The sequence below is a fragment of the Macaca thibetana genome, chromosome 7, assembly GCF_024542745.1.
Source record: "Macaca thibetana thibetana isolate TM-01 chromosome 7, ASM2454274v1, whole genome shotgun sequence".
Classification (NCBI taxonomy): Eukaryota; Metazoa; Chordata; class Mammalia; order Primates; family Cercopithecidae; genus Macaca; species Macaca thibetana.
In genome coordinates this window covers 6,478,071-6,503,206 of record NC_065584.1, presented here as the reverse complement: position 1 = coordinate 6,503,206, position 25,136 = coordinate 6,478,071, and the positions used below count along the sequence as shown (strand labels likewise).

Genomic DNA, 25,136 nt, shown 5'->3' with positions numbered 1-25,136 from the left:
TATGTGAAGGACGCTCCAGCCCACAGTTACGTGACGTTGGTCATTAGGTGCCTTGGGAGGGCTTCATGGAGGCAATGCTGACTTTAGGAACCTGACAGGCTTATTTTCTTTTTGTTTTTTATATTTTTGGAGTTTAAAGCATGGAATCCCTACTTTGCCTGCTTTACTTATGGCAAATTTTTGATGAACATTCACTTTTTTTTGTTTTATTTTTTTTCAGAATTAAATGCTACTTTGGAAACGCTCTTGACCGTGAAATCTCCATTAGGGAAGAGACCTTAGGGTTACTGCCACCCAGACGAGTGACAGCAGGGCAGACCCCAAACCTACGCGTGCCTACGTAGGAGTTCCATCTCTGGATGTGAAGAGGCGGGGGTGGGCCCTGCGCTTCCCATGTGGGACTCAAAGCACTCACCTGCTTCCATTACCTTCTCTCTTTGATGAGTCATGTTTGGGTTTGTGTTCTCCAGGGCTGTTCCAACTTTTCGCATCTAAAAGGTGGATGTTCCTTCTATGCTTACAGGATTTATGGTTAATCATAGAGGAAAATCCACATTGTCAGTATCTAAGGCCGCTTTTAAAATATTTCTGAACATTTCTGAGAGGAAGGTTAGCCCCTGGCCCCATGCAGAGAGTGATGGAAGGTGAATCCCAGAACCTAAGCTCTTGTTAGCAAGGTCTGTCCTGGGACATGTGTCCTCCGCAGGGCGCACGTCACTGCTGCTAGCCCGGGAGGCCCCTGCCGACTGCACCTGTCCTGTGCTGTCTTTAATCTTGATAGATTGTGCTTAGGTTCATGCTTTCCAGGACTCAATCCTTCTTTGGTATTTAAAAGGTGGATATTCCTTCTATGTTTATGTTATTTATGGTTAAACATAGAGGAAATTCCACGTTTTCAGTATCAAATGCTGCTTGGAAACATTCCTGGACTGAAACCACCGTCAGGGAAGAGACAATAAAGTCCCCCCCCCAATCCAGGGTAAGTGGAAAGTCGGTGGACCCCAGAACATGTGCTGAATTCGTGCCATATGTCTGTGGACCACCTGCCCATCTCGAGAAGACCCCTCTCGCGAGCTGCCCGCTCAGCCAAGCGTCTGGGCTCTGTCGTCAGTTTCTCCATGAGGCCGAATGCTCTCCTCTGTGTTATGCTACTTTTGTGTTTGATGGATTGTACTTAGGTTCGTGCTTTCCGGGATGAAACCTTCTTTGGTATTTAAAAGGTAGATTTTCCTTCTATGGTTACGTGTTTGATGGTTAATCATAGAGGAAAATCCACGTTTTCAGTATCAAATGCTGCCTTGGGATGATGGCTGGACGGAAGCCACCAGCTGGGACGTGAGGTGGGGCTGAGCCCTCCAGGGTAAGTGGAAAGATGGTGGGCCGCAGAACATGTGCTGAGTTCGTGCCATATGTCTGCTGACCATCACCTTTAGAAGCCCCCTTTCGCTGAGGAGCCAGCTTGGCACACAGGCTGTGGTGTGTTGTCACGGCTACGCCATGGGACTGAAAACGGTTGCTTTGCTGTCTTGCTTCCATTTTCCATGAACTGCGTTCAGATTTGTCCTTTCCAGAGCCCAGTCCTTCTTTGGTATTTAAAACGTGGATATTCCTTCTATGTTTACGTGATTCCTGGTTAATCATAGAGGAAAATCCATGTTTTCAGTATCAAATGCTGCTTTGGAAATGCTTCCGGAAGAGACCGTAGGGCCTGATTAGGTGCAAAGATGGTGGGCCGCGCGTCGTATCTGAATGTATGGGGTGCGCCTGAGAACCATCTTGAGATGCCAACTTGGTGAAGATTAAATTGTGGGTCTTGTGCCAGTTTTTCTGTGGAAGCTCGTCTGCCTCATGTGACTTTCTTTTCTGATGACTCAAGCACAGGTGCGCGTTTTCCTGGATGGAATCCTTCTTTGGTATTTAAAAGGTAGATTCTCCTTCTATGAGTACATTATTTATGATTAATCATAGAGGAAAATCCACGTTTTCAGTATCAAATGCTGCTTTGAAAACCTCGGAGGACGTGAAGTCGCCATGGAAGAAGGGATGCCATCTGTACCCCTCTCGGGTACAGGACGGACAGATACAGAATTGTACTTTGTGTGAAATACGCCGTCAGCTTCTCTGCTGTTTGCTCACTGCCCCGGGCGCGTGCATAATGTGTTGTTACAAGGCTATGTTCTCAGTATTGCCTCATTGACCTTGAACGAAGTTTGTTCTCTGTGTGTTTACCATGATTGCTATGCATTTTCTGGAATGAACCTCTTTTTCTGTGACTAGTTGTACCTTAGAGAATACCTGAGTGGGCTGCCAGGGGCTATGGAAGGAATAGACTTACGATTCACCCGCAGGCCTGCACTTCACACCTCGGTGTGCTGCCCTCACCATGCAGATCCCATCTGTGTCTCTCAGGCTTGCTCCTGGAGCTGGTGGCAACTTAGTCACAGTGAAAATGGCCTTCTGTCACTGCCATCATTTGCTGCTTGAAGAGAGGTAATCCTCCCTGCTTTTGGTTTACTTGCAATGATTATACAAAGGCAGACTCTCTAGGGAGCAAATCCTGCCTCGGAAGCCTTCTTGGGAACAAGACTGACTCCAGCAATCTGTCAGATGGCCAGGATAGCCCTGGGGTGTGGATGGTTGACCACAAGGCACGTGCCTCTGTCTTGCTGTTTGTGACCTGGTTCTCTGACCCTCTTCATCTCATGCGTCCTTCCGAGAACATTCTGGAAGAGATGCTGGCTTTGGAGATGATATAAGGTTTTCTTTTCAGAGCACCTGTTCTGCTTAGAAAAAAGGGGCCTCCCTTGGCCGGGCATGGTGGTTCACGCTTGTAATCCCAGCCCTTTGGGAGGCTGAGACGGTGGATGGCTTAAGCCCAGGAGTTCAAAACTAGCTTGGGCAACTGGGCAAAAACCCGTCTCTACAAAAAATACAAAAATTAGCTGGGCGTCATGGTGTGTGCCTGTGGTCCCAATACTTAGGAGGCTGAGGCTGGAGGATCACTTGAGCCTGGGAGTTGGGAGATTGCAGTGAGCCAAGATCGTGCCACTGCACTTCAGTCTGGCTGAAAGAGACCCCTGTCTCAAAAAAATAAGTTTAAAAAAAAAAAAAAGAAAGAACAAAGGGCCTCCCTGGATGGGCCCTGCTCATCACAAGGCATCCGTGGGCTGCTACTCCGGCAGGTCTGCCCAGCATGATGCCAGCCTCTGAGAAGAGGTCTTCTGGTCAATGCATCTCCCCGATACATGAAAGAATGACTGTCAGCAAAGTCAATGTCTAATGTAGACGTGGGTCATCTGGTCCACCCACTCTCCATACCTAGCCCATCCTTAGAGTGACTTTTGGACCTCACTGTCCACTTGAGGGAAGGCTACTCCACAGGAAGGAGGCTCCAGAGCACCCAGTGTGGCTACGGCACTTGCTACTGGGACCTCTAAGCCCCACTACTCTCTTAGTCCATAGGCGTCCTTTGGGGATTCTTGCCAATGGGAAGACCCTTGGATTCCTGATGTTAGTATCTGTTTATTCAGAGAGAGTTGGCCCATGAGAATCTCATTTTCCTTTGATGAATCTTGCCAATACTTTTGAGTAACAACTAGATGAATACTTTTGAGTAACAACTAACTGCTCAGATGGCTTTCTGAGTACAATGCCAAATTCAGGAGAAGGGACACTTGTCATAGTGCTGCTTTGTGATTTGCAAATGGAATGTGCTGGATTTCTGTTTCTCTTTTTTCTTTAATGATGCATGTTACTGCATCTTCTAACCTCCCTTAGCCAGTGTTCACCAGGAGGGCTTCCTGGAGGCAGTGGCTTTGGGCAGAGGCAGAGGTTCTTCTCCCAGGGTATTTTTGCAGGCCCTAAAGGGATTTCAGTCGTTTTACATTTACATTATTTCAAATGGTACAGGATTGCCTGTCTTTTGGTAACCAATCCTGTCTTGAAGAGATGCTGGGAAGTAAAGTCAACTGCATGGCAGGCCCAGCTCCAGGGACAGCCAGATGAGGCTTGTCACCTGGCCCCTCCCACTTGGTCTCAGGCCTCACAGGAGGAGATGTCCACTCCAGCGAAGACTCGGCGTGATCCTCACCTGCTCTTCGAGCCGCTCTTTGGTACTTGAAGAGAGGATACCCTTTGTATGTTCACTTGATTAATGGTGAATATACAGGGGGAGACTCTTATTTGCGTATCAAACTCTGTCGGGGAAGGCGCTCAGACCCTGCTGTCTCCAGGACAAAGCCGTGGATGTCAGCCCGTCTCAGGTACGGCCTGGCTTCCCTGTCTGGGAACGTGAGCTTGGCTGTGATCTTGGCCCTTGGGTTCTGCCTTTGCCCTCTGTGCTGGTTCTTCCTGTGGACTCCCTGGAGGCAGCGGGAGAGGAGGGTCCTTTTTGTGTGCACCGAGTTTAATGGTGGTTTGCTTTTTTAAGGATAAATCACACGGATCTGCCTCTTCTCCATACCAAGTCATACCCAGAAGGCTTCCTGCTTCCGGCACTAACCTCGCACCTCTCTGGACACATGAATGGGTGGTGGAGGGTGGAGCACGGAGCCGATGCTGCTGCTCACCTGCTACTCCCCTAACCTGCTACTCCCTGGTGGGCTTCGTCCTTGAGAGAGTGTCAGCCTTGAGGGAAGGACATGGATGTCAGGCTGTTCTAAGGCAAGTGACTGGTGGAGCTCCCTGAGCCTGCCTGTGCCCTCTGGGACTGTTGCTGGACTCCAATGGCCAGTCCTCGGAGCACATTGTCCAGTGGATTGCACCTGAGTGTGCCTTGGGCAGGTGTGTCTGGTCTTCAGGACTCCTTTGTCCCCAGTGTCTGATGCTGGGGCCCTCTTTTTGTTTGTTTTGAGGCAGGTGCAGGTGACACATTCTTGGATCTGGTCATCTCTAGGACAGCCAGCCTCAGAGGAGGGACAGTGTCTCAGCACTCTCCAGCTCTGAGAATGCCTGCAGATGCCCTCTTCTCTGATGAGTCCATGTCTTCCAGGGCTGAGGCCTCACACCCCATGCCCCTTTGGAGAAAGGTGATGGTTCCATCGTCCATGTAGCTTGTGGGTGTTTGAAGCAGGTTCACCCATGCATGCTGAGTACATTGATAGTCATGCCCACCTGTTCTGTTGTTTAGAAGCCAATCTCACTGCAGGGAGTCCTGGATGTGCCACCTTTCAGGGCCATGCCACCACCTGCAAGGTGCAGGCCCAGCTCCAGGGTCAGCCAGATGGGGCTTGTCACCTGGCCCCTCCCACTTGGTCTCAGGCCTCACAGGAGGAGACGTCCGCTCCAGCGAAGACCCGGCGTGGTCCTCACCTGCTCTTCGAGCCGCTCTTTGGTACTTGAAGAGAGGATACCCTTTGTATGTTCACTTGATTAATGGTGAATATACAGGGGGAGACTCTTATTTGCGTATCAAACTCTGTCGGGGAAGGCGCTCAGACCCTGCTGTCTCCGGGACAAAGCCGCGGATGTCAACCCGTCTCAGGTACGGCCTGGCTTTCCTGTCTGGGAACGTGAGCTTGGCTGTGATCCTGGCCCTTGGGTTCTGCCTTTGCCCTCTGTGCTGGTTCTTCCTGTGGACTCCCTGGAGGCAGCAGAAGAGGAGGGTCCTTTTTGTGTGCACCGAGTTTAATGGTGGTTTGCTTTTTTAAGGATAAATCACACATCGATCTGACTCTTTTTGGTACCAAGTCATACCCAGAAGGCTTCCTGTTCCCAGCATCAGCCTTATAAGGGAGACCTGGATGTTGCATCATTTCAAGGGGAACACAGACAGGAGGGATGCTGGAGCACGGAGCACTGGCTCTGTCTGTGCTGGTTTCCAGCCTGGTAGGCCAGCCCAGGAGGGCTTCCTAGAGGTGGAATTGACCTTGGGGAAGGGTCTGAGGTGTGCTCATCAGCGTTTTTTGTTTTTTGTTTTTGGATGCTTGGGTGTTCATGATCCAGCTTGCAGTCCCCAGGCTGAATCTGCAAGAGTGGTTTGTTTCTATTTGTCGTTTGTGATTGCCCATGAAGGCAGCTCTGGGGATGAGCCGTGGGAGCCGTCAGCCCCGCACCAGGTGCGTGAATGTGGGACGTCAGAGGGCGCCTGCTTCTGCTTCCATGTCTGTGCCCCGCCTCTGACTGCTGGCTTTCTGCTCACACCTAGGATGGCGGCCTAAGAATGGGACTCTGGTTCTGTGTTTGTGGAGACACTCCTTGGGCTGTGTGACTGCCAGCTTTTTACACTCCAACTGCCATGGGGGTCATGTGGACCCGAAGCCAGCTTCAGGAAGGGCATTCGCCGCATCCTCAGCCCAAGGAAAGTGAACGTCCTGGTGAAGAGAGGTGAGCGCCAGCCTGGGTAATGAGTCACACAACCTGCCACCTAGACCGGCAGCTCCTGCTCCTCTCTCCTTGAGGGAGAGGCACTGTGGGGAATGGGCTGTGGGTCTGCTTCCTAAGTTACTCGGGGGCATGGGGGTTTGACTACTGTTGACCATGAGCTCTTTCTTAGCCCGGCTTCATGGACACGATGCCAGCCTCTGGCAGGGATGGGGCAAGGGCTGGCATGGAGAATGACACTGGTGTTAACGGCTCTGTGAGATGGATGAAGGAATGGTGACCACAGGGCCTTTGCTTTGTCTAAGGTGTAAATTCATCCAGTGCCTGGGACCTCGGTGCTGAGTGCATCCTTAGGAAGACTTCCTGGAGAGGTGCCCACACTGGGAAGGAGATGGTGGTCCCAGCCCAGGGAGGTCCTGTAGAAAGGGAGAAGCTGAGCCCTGTGTGTGCCCAGGAAGGCCTGTGGGGTGGATCTCCTTTTCAGGAACAAGTCCTAATCTGGAGTGATGCCTGGAAATGAGGCTGATTCCGGTGAAGGGGTGCTGGCGTCTGCCCCTTCCCGGTTTCTTTGGGATGGAGAGCTGACCTATGGGCACACGGCTGGCAGGTGGTGTTTGCCACCTGGTCTGCTGATCCCGCGTCTCCCACCCCCTCCTCCCCCAGGATGAACCCCGGGAGACGAGGCCGGCCCTGTGAATGATAGTGAGGAACCTGCCCAGTTCTATTGTTTGGTACTTAAAGCGAGGTTGCCCTTTGTATATTCGGTTTATTGACATGGAATATACAAGGGCAAGCTCTCTGTGAGTATCAAACCTTGTCTTGGACCCAGTCCACACTCAGCAAGGGATGCGGTATGTGTGTGCATGACCGTGTGTATCCGTTTTGTGTGTGGCAAATTGCTCACGGGTCCCCACTTCACAGAGAGGACTTCACGGGCACATGGATGACTTTAGGGAAGGCAGTGGCCTCTGGGACATCCCCTCTCCTGGTGCAGTGTGGGCGGGGCCAAAAGCATGCACGACGTGTGTGGTCTGGGTCCCTGCTTCCTGAGCGGGCAGTCACCAGCCTGGGCTGATGGCTGGGGTGGCGCTGGTGCGGGGCAGTGGCTTTGTGGTCCCTGCTGTTACTCGGTACGTGAGTGTGCATGTTCTGCTTGGGGTATGTGACCTGGTCCACTAACCCTCAGCATCTAATTCATCCCCAGGACCGCGCCTTGAAGACATACCAAGTCCACCCAAGGCAGTGGCTTTCTTTTCCGTGCTAACCTTTGGTACTTGGAGAGTGGTTATCCCTGTCCTGTTCGTTTTGCTCATGTCGAATCGTACAGGGTCATCCACTTTTTCAGTATCAAGAGCGCAGACTCTGGAGCTCGATTTCCTGTGTTTGGATCCCACCTCTGACATTTACTAACCGTCCAACTTTGGGCAAGGATCTCATCGTGCTGTGCCCGTGGTCTCACATGTCTAATGGGAATCACATCGGCGTCTACTTCGTGGGCTGCTGGGGCTGAATGAGTTAAGACTTGTACACGGCTCAGAGCAGAGCCCGGTGGTCAGCACTTCATAGGTGGTAGCCAGGACCCTTGTGTGCTGTGAAACTATCACTGGGGGGTGGTGGTCTTATGACTAAAATCTCTCCGTGGGTTTTTGGAACAATGTCAAGACATGGAAGTCAAGTCCTTTGTCGGGTATGGAACGGACTATGAAGCCCAGAGCACACACGGTGTTTACAGTGGGGGCTAGTGACAGTGTTGATGCTTGGCAGCTAAGCCATTCTCACGATGCTTTCGAAACACAATGCCACATGCAGTGGGGGTCAGCAGGGGTGCCGAGAACATTTGCTGCGCTTAAGAGAGAGACAGTCCCTGGATTCTTGACCTCAGGCACTATCCACACTTTGAAGCAAACTCTTGAGCGAGAACGCCAAGCCGAGTGAGAATTCTATGGCATCTTGCTTCCCTGGTGCTTAAAGAGAGGTCAAACGTGGTGCATGCATTGTGCATGCCTGTATGTGCGTGGTGTGTGTGCATGAGCGCGTGCGTGACTGGGTTTGCCAGGTAGCAATCACCATCCAACCTTGAGCTAAAGACCTGGAGGTGGTGGTGTTCCTGTCCGTGCTGCTGTTTCATACTTGAGGAGAAATTATCCTTGGTGTGTTCGCTTTATTTATGATGAATCATACAAGGACAATTTCTTTTTGAGTATCAAATCCTGCTTCGGCAGACTTCCTGGATGCCACGACAAGTTCTGTAAAGGGATGCACGCATCAGCCCTTCCCAGGGGGCTCATGCCTGGGTGGGGATGAGGGTGCATGCAGTTGGTTTGTGGTGGGGACACTTGTGCCCTAACCTCAGAACCCTGGAGGCGGGGCCATGCTTGGCAAGGGGCCATGGGACTCTTTGGTGCTGCCAAGGATTTGCATCGGCCATGGGTGTGTGTTGTGGGTGACCCAGCATTCAGGCGACTTATCAAATCCTGCCTCTTGGAGGCACTTCTTGGACATGAAGCAAACCTTAGAGACAGATCACTGGGGCCAGACCCCTTTCCCTGCCCGAGAGTGTGACCCCCAAGGCATGGGCTTGACTCTCAATGTGTGAAGCTGACCTGCTAATCCTCATTTTTTGGACTACCTGAGAAGAACCTTCTGGAAGAGACACCAACTTTGGAGAAGATGCCCAGCTCTTCTTGATGGCACAGTTCTTTGGTGCTTAAAGAATGGCTGTCCGTAGTATGGTCTCTATATTTATGATGATTAATATCGGACAACCATTGTTTTAGTATCCAAATTTGCTTCAGAAGTTTTCGAAAGCACAGTGCTGACTTCAGCGAGGGGACATCGGTGCCTGCCCCACCATGGAGTGTGACTGTGTCATTGATTTATAATAATGAATCCAGTGATCTCAGAAGGCAAGCCACCAGTGCGATTTCCTTGGACAAATGCTAGCTCTGGGGTGGAGATGCCATTTAGGGATTTGGTGCCATATTGTTTTATTGGAAGATGTTCACAATTATTTCATCCCTCTTTCTCTTCTTGTTATTTCATCTTAACTACGAGGAATTCCTTGGAGAGATGCCAGGGTCAAGCATCTCTCTAGATAGATGGTGGACCAGGGCATCTGGGTCCAGCCTCTCCTATCTTTAGCCTCCATTCTGAGCACGAAAACCTTCCTGTAGGGAATGCAAACATTAGTAAAAACTCAGTACATTTCCTGTTACTACTACTGCTTTTTGGCTGCTCCTAAGCAGCTGCCTGCTGGGTGTTTGGATTATTCTTGGTGGACGTGGCATGGCTTTGTGTCTTCCTTGGGAACCACCCCATCTCAGACAGACTCTCATGGAATAAGACGTTGTGTTCGACAGCACCTCTGGGGTGCGTGTGTGTGTGTGTGTGTGTGTGTGTGCACGCGCGCATATGAATTGTTGGCTAGAGTAGTATTTCTCAAACTTTAAAAATGCTCCTAAGATTTTCATCACCTAGGGATCTTGTTAAAAAGCAGATTCTGATTCAGGGACCAAGATTCTGCATTTTTAGCAAGTTCTCAAGTGATGCTAATGCCACCGGTCTGTCGACAACACGTGCAGCGGTTCAGGGCTGGAGACCAGGTGCTTTCCCTGTGATGTGCGTCCTCTGTCTCCCCACATGCCATAAACTGTCCGTCGTGGGAGAACGGCCCAGAAGCAATGTGCCAAGCTTTGGTTTGTGAACGAGGGTTCACCTTCACATGCATAAATATCACGAGATTACTTTTCTTTAAATCAAATCATGCCTCAAAGGGCTCCCCAGATGCAAGACCTGCTTCAGGGAGGGGCCGCCGGTGTCAAGCTGCTGCAAGATTGTCGGGTGGGGGTCAGCGGCGTGCTTATTCATTATTGATGTCCTGGGCTCTGGAATTCTGTGACCCTTCGTTTCCAAGCAGTCCTCGGGAGGAACTTCCAGGAACTGAGACCATCTCTGCGGTAGGGACCCTGTCTTCAGGGATCAGTGACACCCCGTTTTGTTGGAAGCAGAATTCTTCACGATGGCTTTGCTTATCTCTGACACGCATTCTGGTGGCTTCTCGTCATCAAATCCTGTCTGTCAGGAATCCCTGGAGGAAGCTGTTCTAGATCTTTAGTGGAACCTGCCTTAGAAGCCTTTCTGAGCATGGTTCCAATGTCAGGGTTTGGACTTTGGTGCCAGGGCTGCCTGGGCCCTGAGACTAAGGTACGGGAATGGAAGGTTGATGCCAGCATGTGTGCTTTCTCTGCAGGATGTGAACGCCTCTCCCTGCCCCCGCTGCAACCCCGGGATTCAGCTCATCCTGAGAAGAATCTTCTGGAAGCAAAGACAACGGTGGGGAAGAGGCCATGGTTTTCGTTTCAGAACTATTCAAGGATATTTGAGGAGAGGTTATCCGTGTTATGTTCGCTTCATTCATCATGAATAATACATGGTTAACCTCTTTTTGAATATCAGACTCTGCCTCGGAGGGCCGCCCCCACGGGAGACGTGAGAGTGTGTGCCTTGTGTGAGCTGAGAGCCCGCACCCCGGCTCTGTGCTGTGTGAGGGAGGCCTCCTGAAAATGAGGCCGGTGGGGGGAAGAGCCCTGGATTGCTTTGCTGTGTTTGCTGTGAATGCGATGTGTTTTTACGAGTTGTGTGAGGTTCCCTCCTCTTTGAATGCCAACCTCTGCCTTCCCCCAGTGCTGGGGCCTGTGGCTTAGCCACAGGGCTAGGTCCTTTCCTGGGACAGACCCTCTGGACCCAGTGCTTTTCAGGGTGGCTCCCTGGGGGCGAGGACAAGGTCTACCACTGCCCTGGGACACTTGAGGAGAAGTTACTTCTTCCATGCGGACTCCTCTGAGGACAGCCTGTTTTTTTAGGGTCAGATCTGGCCCAGGGTGGCTCCCTGGATGAAGTCCAGTGCCTCTGTGGGTGTGTGAAGGGCAGGGCGACTTGGGCTCTGTTCCTACTCCTCACCCAGGTCACTGGCCCAGTGCCACTTCCTCCTCAGGTCAGCTTCCCTGAGGCTCTGCCAGCCGACCTGGTGGGATCTCCTGGTCCACTGCTTGGCACTCAAAGATGCTGGCATGGTGCCAGGTTCCCTTCGCTGCCTCCTGATGGAGACCACGCAGCTAATGACTCTTTGGCTCTGTGATGCTGCCTCAGAGGGCTTCCTGCACGTAGCACCTAGTTTGGGAGGAGAGCACGGACTCCAGCATGGCCCCTGGTTATGGAGAAGGGAGGCTGTCCTTGATCCCCGGTTTGGCTGTGCCTCCACCCAGATCTCATTTTGAGTTCCTTCGTGTTGTGGGAGGGTCCTGGTGGGAGGTGACGGAGTCATGGGAGTGGGTCTTTCCCCTGCTGTTCTCAGGATAGTGAACGGGTCTCACGAGAGCTGATGATTTCGTAAGGCGGAGTTTCCTGCACAACGTCTCTGTTTGCTGCTGCCATCCACGTAAGACCTGACTTGCTTCTCCTCGCCTTCCACCATGACTGTGAGGCTTCCCCAGCCACGTGGAACTGTAAGTCCAATCAGACCTCTTTCTTTTGCACATTGCCTAGTCTTGGATATGTCTTTATCAGCAGCCTGAAAATGGACTAATACAGTGGAGGACGGTGGCACCGAGCCCCGCCCCCTTCAGGATGTGGTCCCTGTGCAGGGCAGCATCCTGGAGTGGCTGCAAAGCCCCACTGCTCTCTGCCTCGATGCTTTGTCTTATCTGAGGCGGCCAGTGCGCGGGGGTCCCTGTGTGGAGTCAGTTTGTACGGGTGCCTGCGGGTGCCAGCTTCACAGTAAGAAAACTGTCGGCTTCGCCTGAGGTGTGTGCACAGAGGTGACGCAGGGACAGGAACTTTGTTGATGAATGTGTTCCCTGCGCCGCTAACCCGGAGAATTCGTTCCACCCTCAGGAGAAGCCCTAGAAGTGATGGAGGCTCTGGCCGGGGGATGCCGACGCGCTGTGAATGTCGCGGCATGGGGCTTGGTGAGGAACTGCCGGAGCGCTCTTGCATTTTTCATGACAAAGACCACACCGTTGGCCTCATTCCTGCATGGTGGGAGAATGTGTGGAGGTGTCCCGCCGCCAGAGAGGCGGCCTGTGTCAGCACCGTCACAAGGTACCTGGGGAAGGGTCTGTTGACGATGCCCAGTGTTCGCTGGCCCAAGCAACCAGTCCTTGGGGGACTTCTGGGCAAGACCGTTTCAGTGCTCAGCCCCACTCTGTGTCCCAGGCAGAGAGGGGCTGAATTGATGATACCTATTAAATGGCTCATTCATTCTCATTATCTGTGCAGCCTGCCCGTGAGGGCCCCCCAGAAGGGAGGGCAACTCCAGGGAAATGTTCTCGCCATCAGCACGAGGCCATGGTCCAGGAGGTACTGCTGGACCAGAGGCCACAGGGCAGATTGTCAGGCCAGGTCACAGGCTTTCTCTGTCCTTGACCCTCAGCATCCAGGCTACCTACAAGAGGAGGCAGGGGGACTCCTCTGCCACACCTGGAGAGGTCTCATCCATGGCAGGTTCCTTCTACAGCGCTTTCTCTGCTACTCAGCATCACCTCTTTCCTGGATATAATTCCAAGGAATTATTAAAGGAGGCATTAGTGTCAGCACCTCCCAAAATACTTGTAAAGATGGCCCATGGCAGAGCCTGTGCCTTCATTAGAAGTAAGCCTCACACACAGTGGCCTCCAGGCTCTGGAGGCCTCGGGGGCAGAGCAGCGTCCAGGCTGAGTGTGGGGCCTCGCCTGGGTTTGTGGCTCATCATATGGGACCGCTGTTTTTCAGGACAGACTCCCTGGAGAGGTCCCTCGGCAGGACCCTGACCTGGGGATCAGGGCACTGTCCATGATAGGGGAATGGATGGTTGATCAGAGAATGTACATTTTATAAATGGTGTATGTCAATTGATCCACAGTCCCTACCTATCCAGTGACTTCTCCTGGAGGCCACATCAGCTCAGAAGAAGAGGTGGTGGTTTCCTAGGCCATGCTGTTATCTGGCACTTGAATGGACCTTCTCCTTGCCGGGTTTGTTTTTTTTTGTGCCGAGTCTCATGAGGGAGGGTTGGTGCCTTTTTTGAGTATGGATATTGCCGGGGAAGCTTTCTGGAAGGATCTGTTGCCCTTCATCCCTCTTCAGGGGCAGGAATGCATGGTTGACTGGAAAGCATGGGCTTGATTGACATTGTGCACCCCTCAACTCTCCTAACCCTCTGTCCCCAATTCATCCTCAGGCAGACTAGCTAGAAGGAAGGTAGACTCTGGTGAAGACGTGGCCGTGAGCGTCAGCCTTCGGTACTTGGAGAGTGGTCATCCCTGCTGTGTTCGCTTTGTTTATGACGAATCATACAGGGACATCCGGTTTTTCAGTGTCAAATACTGCTTTGGAGGGCTTCCCGGACAGCGTCCCACCCTCAGGCGGGAGGTGTTGGCTTCCTTCACCTCCCACCCAAGGTATGTATGTGAGCAGGCCATCGCAGGACACGAGCTTCCTCACGTGCCACAGCCATGACCAGAATCGAATCTCTGAGGAGATGGTTGCTTCCAAGGCTGTGATTTTCTGGAAGGGGCTTTGGTGTCTGCACTACATTACTGGGGGAGGTCGACCAGTGAGAAGCCCATTCACACAAGACGTCTGTCACCTGCTCCAAGTGACCCTCACCCTTGGTAAGATGAATCCCTGGAGACATGCTGGCTTGGTAGTGTTATTGTCATCAGCCGGACTGACTGATAGGTAATTGGTCATCATTATTGCTTTTGTTCCAGGGCAGAATTTTTGAGTGTCAAATCTTGCCGGGAAAGGGTTTCTGGAAGTAGCTCTGCCCTCTGGGGAAACTTGGCATCCACATCTTTTAGAGTTTGTGGAGAGTTAGTTGAGTAGTCTGAGCTTTGTTTCTGAGGCGTCTCCCTCAGCTCACTCTCCTGCCAGAGCTGTGTCCTGCCCATGGCCATAATGGCTGTTGAGAGGGTTGGTGGCTTTGGCCACCATGATTTTATTTATCAGGTTTTCTCTTTTTTTAAAAATCAGATTCTTTTGTTTTTAGCACAACTACATGGTTCATGAACTGATCAAATAACAAGGAATGACTTGGTCAGTCCATAAACAGTGATGGAGCGCACACTCTATTCTTGGTGATTCTGGACCTTAGCATAGAGCAGAGAACGAAATCAAGTTCTTGCTCACGTGGACTTTACATTCTGGTGGAAGAGATGGATGAGAACACATGAATTAGGAAGTGTAATTTTGTCCACTGCTAGGTTTTATGGAGAAAGGGAAAGCAGGTTACAGTGACAGAGGTAAAAGCAGGTGGACCTTTGTGTTAAATACAGGGGTCTGGAGAGCTCTCTCTGAGGATGTGGGTGGGAATGGAGTGGGCTGGACCAGAGGAAGATCTGGGGTAGGAGCATTTCAGGAGGAGGGCAAGGCCCATGGAAGGCCCCCTGACATCTTTAAGAAAAAGCAAGAAGGCCAGTGGGATTGAACCGAGCTGCTGGGAGTCACTGGGTCTGAGCTGGGAGAGGCAGGACTCCAGGTTTTATTCTGAGTGAGATGGGGGATTTGGAAGGGTTGTGAGCAGGGGGGATGCATGGTCTGTGTTGGAAAGATCACTCTGACCACAAGGGCATTGATAGAGAATCCACCCAGGGCAGTGATGGGGAACCCACCAGGGGGCTGGCGTGTCTGAGCTGGGCAGTTTCTCCAGGGGCACCTGCAGTGGCAAAAGGGGGCTCTCTCTGGACCTCCCTCATTCAGTGGGCCCTGCGGGAGCTTGGCTGGCACCTTGACGTGCTTGATGGATAACTCAGTGTGCTCTGTTGAGAAGCCCAAGGCCCTGTTCAGAAACCCTGGGGTCTACACACTGTGGAGCGCTCCTGGCCTGCGACAAGTGGCCTCCCTCTTCTCATTTCTAAACCTTGCGTGTGGATTCAGGACCAAAATTTCGACTCCAGGGAAGGGGGACTGTGCCAGCACCACTCCAGGGGAGGTGAGTGGAGGGTTGCCCAAACTGCAGGGTGTTCCTAGAACACCTGTCAGCTGCCTCACTAATGCTCGGTGTCCACTCTGTCCACAGGATGGTGGCTGGCAGCCACTCCCCTTGGAGAAGTGGAAGGGGACTCCTTGTCTGTCTTGTCTCTGCTTTTCTCTGGTACTTGAAGAGAAGTTGTTCGTGGTGGATTCGCTTTACTTATGACGAATCATTCACGGACAACACTTTTTTCAGTACCAAATGCTACCTCTAAGGACTTCCTGGACACAATGGCAGCTTCAGGAAACATAGTCTTTGTGTCAACCATGTGGAAAAGCCAAGAATGGATGGCGGGCCATGGACAGTGCGCTGACCTAGCTGTAAGTCACCTGGCCCGATAACTCGAGCGTCCTGTGCACCTATAGGAGGCCTTCCTGTGGGTCTCGCCAACTCTGGGGAATCAGCTGTGGTTCTGTCACCAGCGTCACCTCACGAGACTTTGAAGAGAGGCTCCCTGGGCCCCAGGCCGACTTCCAGAAGAGATGTTGGTGTCAGCACCGTCCAGGGTGTGTGACTGGTTGACCAGAGGGGCGTGCACTGTGTTCACCCTGTGGGCCACCTAGTCACCAACCCTCAGCATCACTCCCACCCCAGGAAGACTTTCCAGAGCTCCCACCGACTCTGGGGAAGCGGCCATGGACTTGCTGTGACTGCTTGGTGGACCGGGATGACACGTACTCTTGGGGTGTGTGTTTACTTAAAATGCAATGAGTCAACCTTGGTGGCTCCTTCACCCAGTCACAGCCTCCTTGAAGTGTTGACTTCCGATATTGGACGCCACATTGTCTTCTGTTGAGGGACCTGATGCAGGCCAGTTTTTCTCCTGGGTGTGTGACTGAATCCTCCTTCCCAGAGCATGTGCTGCGTTTATTAGGGCTGTCACCTTGTCCTCTAATACCCAGCATCCTGTCTCTCCCTAGAAGGCTCCATGGAGGTGCTGCGGCTTTGGGAAACAGCCATGATTCTCCTGTCAGGAACAAGTGAGCTACACAGAAGCTCCCTGTCTTGCCCGGGAGGACGAACTGCATCGTTGCTGCTGGGGAGAAGGCAGTGCCCTCAGCACTCCCCTAAGGTAAGTGCGCCTCGGGTGAGCATGCACTTAATGTGGGTGTATGTCACTCGGCTCGGCCCACTACCCAACGCTATCCCACCCATTCCTAACAGGACTCCCGAGAGGGGCGGCCACCTCTGCAAGAGAGGCAATGGATTACTACTCACCAGTGTTCATGTGTGGTACTTGGAGAGAGGCTGGCCGTGATGAATTCGATTCATCAAAGCGAGTCATACACGGCTCTCCTCTCTTTTAGTGTCAAATTCTGCCTCGGAGGGCTTCCTGAGCTGCTTCCAAGGTAGGTTTCTGGATGGCTGAACCCATGGCAAGCACTTTTCTGAGGATGCATGTGACTGACCTACTAACTTCAGAGTCCAGGCTGACCCTCAAACAACTTCCTGGGGCGCTACCAGCTTTAGGAAAATCGAGAGAGGTTGTTGGGATGCCCTAATGTTTTAGAAGTTAAGATTGAAATACACATGGCTGACTTCTTTTTTCCTTCCTATCAAATTCAACCTTGCAGTTGAATCTTGGGCATCTAGAAGCATCTTTAATAGTCAGCCCTTAGGATACAGAAGAGAACAGAAACAGGACTCTGTGTGATCCCTGGTTTACTAACCCACAGCAGCCTCACACCCTCCAGAGAATTCCTTTAAGGGAATCCCAGGTTTACCAAGGAGGCAGTGCTTAGCCTGCTTTTGCAGACACATTTGTGTGTGGTTTGCTTCATTTTTAATGACTCATGTGCCACTGACATCTTTGCATTATTAAGTGTTGCCTGCATGGCCAGCTGAGCACAGGAAGTGGTATTTCTGTGCGCACTAATCCTGGGTTGGTGAACCTGGGGTTAGCTGGAGAGCATGGGTTTGAGCCACCTGGTCCACTCATCCTCAGGGTCCCATCCACCCTCAGAGGCCACTCCCAAGCTGCCCAGGCCGTGCAGAAGATGCAGGAATGCTGTGAGCAGTGCCACCTCATGGTACTCGGAGGGAGGTTGTCCGTGGTGAGTTTGCATTATTTAATGATGCCCAATACACGGTCGACCTCTTTTCGGTATCAGATCTCACCAGGTGTCTTCTTGGACCTGATGCCGATTTAGGGGACACCATACTCATGTTGGTTCCACACCAGTGCAACTGAACATGTGTTTGGCCCTGTAACCAATGGGTAGGTGCTGCTAGCACTCCTAATCCTCAATCAGTGCATTCCTGGGGAAGAAGCATGTGATCTGTGCTCAAGACCCCTCTGTGACTGAGGAAGTGGTGGTGCCCATGTTGCTTCCTGGGTTTTGTATTTTTTTAAAGAAAAATAATATATAGTTCTCTTCTCTTTCACTGTTAAATCTTGTCATGGACGAAGGACTTCTTAGACATGTTGACAAATTCAGGGAAGGGGCATTGATTTCAGCGTTTTTGGGGACTCACTGGAAGGGTGATTCACCACATCTGTTGATCTGGAGGCCACATCAAATTTAAGAACAGAGGATAGTTGCATTTTCAATTTCTTGTTTTTCTTTTCAAAAAGGATAATTATTCTACCTTATTACCATATTTATAAAAATGACACATGCTTATGATAAAATTCAAGCGATGTGGAAAAATCTAAATGAAAAAGAGGGAAAATTGCCCAATTCTCTGGGCACCCAGAAATAACCATTAAGGGCTTTAGAAATTTCATACACCTGTCTGAGCATACATGCAAACAGAAAAACAAGACAGACACAGAGAAAATATGAGATCACACTGTACCTAATAATTTTATTAAAAATGCTAACTATAATTTTACTTCAATTTATCATAAAGAACAAGCTAAAGGAGATTGAAATGATTGATAAATATTTCTCGCTTCACCGCCAGAGGTAGCAACTCCTAAAAGATCCCCGTAAAATTAAGAAAAATTAGTGTGTAAAAATTAAGTGGTTGGGATTGTTATGGTTTTTAACGATTTCAGTTTCAGTCCTAGTTCAGAAAGATAAAGAAGTCAGCACTCTTATTCTTTGCTTATTATCTCCTGCTTTTTCTCAGTTATATATTTTAATTTTACATTATTAATATCTGCAATTTGTTCTAGAACTATAATTCTTGCACGTGTTTAGCCATAGTCCTATATTTAAATGAATTCATTTCTGACCACAAGGTTTGTTTGTTTGTTTTAACTGAGGTTTCTCCATTCTTTAGTTTTCAACTTTAATTTGTCTCTCAGTGGAATTGATCTTATTGTTTCTGTGAGAATAGCTCATAGACACTACCCTTGAGTTCTGGTACATTTACGAATATGTATCTCTTTCTTTTATGCATAAGGGACAGCTTAGCTAGGTATAAAAGTCTCAGCCTACTTGTTTTTTCTCAGAAATTTATAGCTGTTGTCCACTGTCTTTTGCATTGAGGCTTTCACTAGCTGTCTTAATGTGCTTCTCCATGCAGCCCTTACTTACCTGGACTATTTTATGTAGTGATCTTCACAAACCTTGTTAGAAACACTTTGGGATACTATGTTCTGTGAGGTATTTCATCTTTGAGAATGTCTGACCATTGCTCTTACACCTTTTCTCATCTGTCCATTTTTTTTCATTCTGTTCTATTTGGCCTTTAAAGATATGTATTGTATAATTTCTTTCAGCTTTAGGGATACAAGCCCCTTTCTTTGTTGAATCTATTGACTCTCATGATGGTGCTTTTCTTTGTGGTTTTTGTAGCTTTGTGTTGTGAGGTTATCATCAGTTGAGCACTAAGGTGTTTCTGTTTTGTTTCAATCCCTATGTACATGAGTTTGCATTTGGTTCTGCCTGGCACCCCAAGGAATTTACCAGTTGGTGCCAGTTTTCTAACTCATTTTGTTGGCTTACGGATTCCCAGACATATGGTTGGCATAAGTCCTCACCATATCTTTGTCCTGAAGCTTTGGTATCTCACAGGAGACCTCTTTCTATCCACTCCCTAAAAATGACAAATGCTCTTATCATCCCTGGCTATTATAAAATTTTCTGGTTCCCCTTTCCATTCCTAGATCAACTTCTCCTGGACCCACGGTCATGTCTTTTTATTCTGCTTATACTTGAACTTGACTATAGACTCTTGGAGCCTCTAGCCAGCACAGCACCCCTTAGGTCCCTTAGTAGCAGGTTGCAAACATGTTGCTCTGAACTCGTTTTTTTCATTAACACCGGAGGGTTTTGCCTTTCAGTTGTATGTTTATTTGGGAATTGATTTTGGCTGTGGTTGCATTTTATCCAACACTTCTCAACATTTTTGGAGGAGAGGGTTCCTTACCAGCGCTTGTTGCTGGGATGGAGCCTTTGAGCTGAATGATGGGTGAACTTGGCATGACATTCTTGGCTCCCAGTTTCTTCCCCCTGAACTTTGTAAACTTTGCTCCATTGCTTTCTGGTATTAAACCACGGTTGTGGACAAGCCTGGGGACAGCTTCTTTCCCCTTGGATGGATGAACTTTTTTTTTTCCTGCTTAGATTTCCTGATTCTTTCTTTAGTCTTGAATATTGGTGACTTTACCGGGTTATGACTCAATCGCTATTTTTATTCATTAGTTTTTCTGAATCATAGTATGCCTTCTTGATGAGTAGATTTAATCATTCCTTTGTTTTGAGGATTTATTCATGTTATGAGCACTTTTCTACTCCAGTAGTTGGTCTTTTCTTCGGTGAAATAATCTGTTTTGTTCATTTCATTATGTGCTGGAGGAGAAGAAAGTCTGTCATCTGGCCCCTTGCTGCCATCTCTGTCTGCACATCAGTCTGTTGTCATTTGCACTGTGCATTTGTCTATTTAAAACAATCCTACCCAGATGCCTCCTCCTCAGTGTCACCTTCCACCCTGGCAGGATGCCTTATGGCAATGCCCACTTCTGAGATAGTCGTGGGAGCCAGCCCCACTGGCCAGGTATGTGAATTTTCTGTTAACAATGGAAGATTTTGAAAAACCATATATGCTGTACCATTAACCCCAAGCATACAATCTATCCTTAGGAAGACTTCCTGGAAATTATGCTCACCTTTGGGGATGAGGCCATGATTCTGAGGTCAGTGCCATGCCATGGTCTAATTAAGTTTGCATTCAATGCTATTTGTTTCTTTATGATCAATATTGTAAAGTCAATCTCTTTGTCATGGACTCAGCTTTGGAGGACTTCCTGGACACAAGGCCTGTGTAAGGAAAGGATTGTTACTGTCAGCCTCGATGCTAATGTGAGATAAGGGAATGTATCCTGCTCTGATCCAAATGCCGAGTTTCTGTGCACTTGGCCTCTCCACCGTCAAGCTCCCTGGAAGTGCTTCTCAGGCGTGCACCCACCTTGGCTAAGGTGTTGAGGTCTGGGTGGCTGCAGGGTCCAGGATGGGATGGTTGAATATGGGGCGTGTGCTTTCTTTTCAACCCTCTTGCAATCAGTCTACTAACCCTCAATGTTCACTGTCTCCTAGGGGGACTTCCTGGAGGAGGCCAACTTTGGAGAAGAGGCACTGACACCGGGTCTGTGCTAGCGTGAGGTACTTGAAGATAGGTTATCCGTGTTGCCTTCGCTTTATTTGTGACGAATCATACACGGTTGACCTATTTTTCAGTACCAAATCTCGCCTTGGAGGGCTTCCTGGAGCGGAATCTCACTTCAGGGCAGGACCTTGGTGTCAGCTCCTCTCCAGGGTAAGCAAAGGGACCGTTGACCATAGCTGACCCAGCAGAGAATGTGCTTTCCTGAGGCCGTGTGCCCCGGCCCTAACCCTGTGTGTGCCCCATCCTTGGGGAGGTTTCTAGAGATGGTGCCAGCTTTGGGGAAGAAGTGGGGCTTTTCCTCTCAGAGCTACTCTGTGGTACTGGTGGAGAGGCCTTCCATGATGCCTTCAATTTATTCTTTTACCAATCCTACATAGTGGACCCTTTTGAAAGCATTAAATCTAGCCTTAAAGCACCCTCGGGTGGTGCCGAGTTTAGGAACTAGAACTGGTGTCTGAATGCCTGGACGGATGGCGACGCTGACTGTGTGCACACTCTTCTTGGTGGACCGTGCACCTGCAGGCGTCCGGCTTGCTCACCACGGCGGTTTCCTCCAAAGAGGCAGCAGCTCCCTTGTCAGCTCACTTTGTGTTTGACAAGACGCCGTCTTGCTGTCTTCCCTGCTGCCCTCTCTTCACGTATCACAGAAGGTGCTCTGCAGACCTCTCTGCTGTGGCACGTCCCTCCCTGAATGGCTTCCTACAAGAGACGCTAACTGCAAGTAAGGGATGGAGTATGGCCCGGACCACAGAGTGTGTTTCATGGGTAGTCTGTTGCCACCTTCCTGACTCTCAGAATCCCGTCCGTCCTCAGGCCTGCTGCTGGGGCGCGCTGGAAGTGAGCGCCCGAGTCAGGTACTCGAATGGAGGTTGTCCATGGTGTGTTCATTTTATTTATGATGAGTATTACATGGCCAATCTCCTTTCGGTACTCAATTCTTCTTGGGAAACGTCACGAGGGGCAAGCCCAGCCGGCACCTGCTCAGGGTAAGGAAGTGGATCACCTCCGCGGCAGGCGCTCTCTGTGTGACTTACATCACTTGGCCCAGCGTCCCGGCCATCATTAGGAGGAATTCACCGAAATGATGCTGACGTTTTAGTTGACATGGTGGTCTTCTAGCCGCGTCCTTGAAGACTCATTAGTGAATAAACCACATTTAGTCAACCTTATTAGGTGTGAAATCATCTTGGCTGTGTGGCACACTTTAGGGAAAGGAGCTCCTGGCTGAATGGAAGACATTCACATTACCCCCTCAAATACCTTATCTTCGGGGTGACCCCTGGGAAGCAAGGGGTGGAGGGGGTCTCCTCGGCAGGGATAATTGATGTTGTTTAAAGACGCGTTTCCATGGCATGACTCGGTTATTCCTACTGCAAGATGAAAATCCTTAATAGCATTTATTACTATCTTATGTTGCCAGCTGTGTGCCCTTGGAAAATCCCTTCACCTGTCAGCTCTGTGGGCCTCAGTCTCTTTGTCTGTAAAGCAGGGTTAACAGGGGAGTGGAAGTGTGCGCTTTGTGAAGTGTCTAGACAGCATGTGGCATGTGGCTGTAGGATAAGCATTGTTTCTGAGGGGTGGTCCTTATACGAATGTTATGTCATCTGCACTTGTTGTCCTCTTGCCGCTAGAATGGAAGCTCCTTGAGGGCAGAGTCCTTGTTTGTCTTGCCTGGTGCTGTGTCCCCAGGTGTGCACAGTAGGTGTGATGCTGAATGAATGAATAGGCGACATGACCTGTTTTCTTGGTTGAATTCTCTTTGAGGCCTCCTGGAATGGAGTGCATGGAGGACAGTCACCTGAACCTGTGCTGTCCCTGTGACACAGCCCCACCCACCCTCTGAGGATGCTGCACTGGAAGAGGAGTCGCCAGCCTTCAGGTCAGGTCCTCCATCGACCCCCTGTGTTGAGGGACCTTGGTGTCCCAGCCCCCCTAGGATAGGTGACCAAGGGCTGACTCGAGCTCGGGCTGACCCATGCTGTGTGTGCGCATGGCCTCACCCACACCGCCTGCTCCACAGCTACAGGAGCTGGTCCATGACCAACCGTGTTCCGACCACTGCCTGGGGGGGCTCCTCGGAGGTAGAGAAAGAGAGAGAGAGAGAGAGAGCGAGAGGGGAGAGAGCGAGCGAGCGAGCCAGCAAGCCTGCAGCTGGAGTTAGCAGGGAGGCCCCGGAGGCAATGCCAGCTTTGGTGAAGAGGTATCTCGGTGTGTTCTTGCCTGTGCTGACGTTTGACCCTTGAGCAGAGGTTGCCCTTGGTGAATTCGCTTTATTTATGTTGAATCACACAAAGGCAACTTTTGTTTGAGTATCAAATCCTGCTTGGGATGGCTTCCGGGACCCAGTGGCAAGCTCAGGGGCATCTACGCCCCTCCCGTGAGCAAGAATGGACGGGGTAGACATGGGTGGTCTGCCCTCTGCAGTCCTCTGCGGTGGATGAGAACAGATGTCGATCAGAGAACACAAGCTTCATTCATGATGGGGGCGGGGCCTGCGGCCCGGGGAGGATGGCGTTGGTGTCATGTCGGCTTTAGCTCTTACCCTGGACCCTCTCTCTTCACATCACCGTGTTGGCTGTGTTGATCCCGAAGACGTTTTGACCGCACCAAGTTTTTTCCGGAAGATATTTGACCTTGCGGATAAACAAAGCGCTCACCCTTGGCAGTGTCTGTGACGAGGCTGCAACCCCAGACCCCTGTCTCGCTCACAAGTGCTGTGTTTTTTTTCTATGCCTTTCCTTGTCTCTATTTTTCTCTTTCTATCCCCCAGCCAAACATTGGTCCCAATTTTCTCCTGGGTTATGAAACAAATAGAGGCTATCAGTATCTCATCCCATTTGTATTAAATAATAGTGATAAAAATAATCAACACAAAATAAAACTAAAAGCAGCTGAAACGGCACAGCACTAAATGTGTTCAGTTGAGTACAAATTGGCAGAAGAATCCAATTTTCTTGACAACATTTCAGCTGCGACATTTGACCTGGGGAAATAGAAAGCTGCCGACGTGGCAGCCGCAGAAGGAAATTGACGGTGGCGGCGGCGATAAACAGTAATATTCGATGTAGACAAAAGCACATTGAGGAACCAAATCTTTATTCAGATTTTTAAATGGAAAAGAATTGATCCTAATGAAAATGATTTGGGGAAAATAACAAGGGAAATAAAAGAAATGCAAACAGCTCAACAGCGCAGTCAAGACAGCTAAACAGGGAATTGGATTAGCGTAATGGCATTCGCTCTGAAAAACACGTTTCTATGAAAATCAGTGTCGGTGCAATTCTTGTGAAGATGGTTACATTTGTGTATTTACAGTGGAGTTGCTGAGGTCAGTAGGAATCTAGGGTCAAAAAATGGGATACAGTCTCTTCCCTTATGCAGTTGATCTTTCCTTTCTGCCCCAAACCTTCCCGAGAGCTTCCTGGAAAGGTGTGCTGACTTCAGGTGTGACACACTGCTAAGGCGTCCTCCCGGGGATCTGGGTGCATGTTGTCCCCAGAGTATTCACTATGTAACTGACAGGCATCACCTGGTCTCCCTCCATCCCCACGGAGGGTTCTGGGTGAGACGCTGACTCGAGGGAAGCAGAAGTTCTACCATCAGTGGGGTCTGGTCTTTCAGGACAGTTGCTTCTGTGAGCCCAGGAAATCTGAGACAGCTCTCAGTTAATTTAGAAGGTTTATTTTGCCAAGGTTGAGGATACACCCATAACACAGCCTCAGGACGTCCTGTGGTCAAGGCACAGCTTGGCTTTATACATTTTAGGGAGACATGAGACATCATTCAACATATGTAAGAAGTACATTGGTTTGGCCTGCAAAGGTGGGACGACTTGAAGCGAAGGCAGGAAGAAGGAGGGAGCCTCCAGGTCACAGATGGGTGATACACAAACAATTATATTCTTTCGCATTTCTAATGAGCCTTTCCAAAGGAGGCAAATCAGATATGCATCTGTCTCAGTGAGCAGAGCGGTGACTTTGAATGGAATGAGAGGCAGGTTTATCCTGAGCAGTTTCCAGCTTGACTTTTCCTTCGTGATTTTAGGGGCCCGTGATACTTTCCTTTCACACTTCCGAGGCTGTTGCTGAACACACAGGAATCCAGGAACACTCTGAGGTTTAGTCCTTCCTCAGACTGTGCTGTTGACACCTTCCATGGTTCCATGCTGGTCCCAAGGACATGCCCTTCGTTGGTGCTGAATGTCAGTTGGTCATGGAGGCTGAAAGTCATTCTGGAGTTGGTTTCCAAG

At 50.1% G+C, this 25,136-nt stretch overlaps 1 long non-coding RNA gene across 2 annotated transcripts in view; it reads left to right on the top strand.

The window, feature by feature from the left end:
- The window catches only part of LOC126958451 (uncharacterized), a 169,838-nt gene that overhangs the window by 142,990 nt on the left and 1,712 nt on the right, over positions 1-25,136 (top strand). For both annotated transcript variants that reach the window (XR_007727189.1, XR_007727188.1), the window contains one exon: positions 1-25,136. This exon is cut by the window's left edge and continues 10,111 nt beyond it. This is a non-coding gene — a long non-coding RNA (uncharacterized LOC126958451).